Genomic DNA, 1232 nt, shown 5'->3' with positions numbered 1-1232 from the left:
GAGGCAGGAGACTCGCTTGAGCCTAGGAGTTGGAGGTTGCTGTGAGCGTGATGCCATGGCACTCTACCCAGGGGGATAGCTTGAGGCTCCGTCTCAAAATAAATAAATAAATACTTAAATAAATAGATAGGACAAACAAACCTCTTGTGCAGGAAAATCCCAAGTAACTTTTGTAGATACTCCCTACTGCCTAAGTGTGTGCTCTGCGTAGTGACTTCCTTCCAAAGAGTGTAATATGGAAAGGGGAGAAAAGAGTAACTTTACAGTGAAGAAACCTGGCAAACACTAGCTCAGCCACGGATCAAGGTTAACGTCATCCATGACAAGCCCTGTTTGTGACATGTACCCTTGATATGATGAGAATGCCACTTTACCTCTGTGGTCTTTCTCCTCAAATCCTACAGCTCCAGTCTGATCATGAGAAAAACATCAGAGAAATTCCAATTGAGGGACATCCTACAAAATATCTGGTATGTCTGACAAGTAATCCTCAAAACCGTCAAAGTCTGGCTTGGCGCCTATGGCTCAATCGGCTAAGGCACCAGTCACATACACTGGAGCTGGTGGGTTTGAATCCAGCTCGGGCCTGCCAAACAACAATGACAACTACAACCAAAAAATACCTGGGCAATGTGGCAGGTGCCTGTAGTCCCAGCTACTTGGGAGGCTGAGGCAGGAGAATCACTTAAGCCCAAGAGTAGAAGGTTGCTGTGAGCTATGACACCATGGTGCTCTACCCAGGGCAACAGCTTGAGACTCTGTCTCAAAAACAAAACAACAAAAAAAAAAACTGTCAAAGTCAACTAAAAACTGGGAGAAAGTCTAAAAAACTGTCCCAGCCAAGAAAGCCTTAAAAAGACATGACAACTAAATGTAATGTAGTACCCTAAATGCAATCTTGTACTAGAAAAAGGATATTTGGTAGAAACTGAATAAAGTTTGGATTTTGGTTAATATAAATAAATAGAATGATTTCAGTTTCTCCAAGGGGTTCTTAGAATATCTTGCATAGTTGAATAAGCACTGGCCTGGGAGTTGTAAACTCTGACATTTTGGCCTCTCTGCCATTTTATAGCAGTACAAGCATTACTTTGCACTTAATTGTTCTGTTGAAAATTAAAATTGGCGGCTCGGCGCCTATAGCTCAACCGGCTAAGGCGCCAGCCACGTACACCTAAGGTGGCGGGTTCGAATCCCCAGCTCGGACCTGCCAAACAACAATGACGGCTGCA

Source organism: Otolemur garnettii, unplaced genomic scaffold (assembly GCF_000181295.1).
Source record: "Otolemur garnettii isolate 467f Iridium unplaced genomic scaffold, OtoGar3 scaffold00115, whole genome shotgun sequence".
In the NCBI taxonomy this organism is placed as follows: Eukaryota; Metazoa; Chordata; class Mammalia; order Primates; family Galagidae; genus Otolemur; species Otolemur garnettii.
This window is presented reverse-complemented; position numbering follows the sequence as displayed.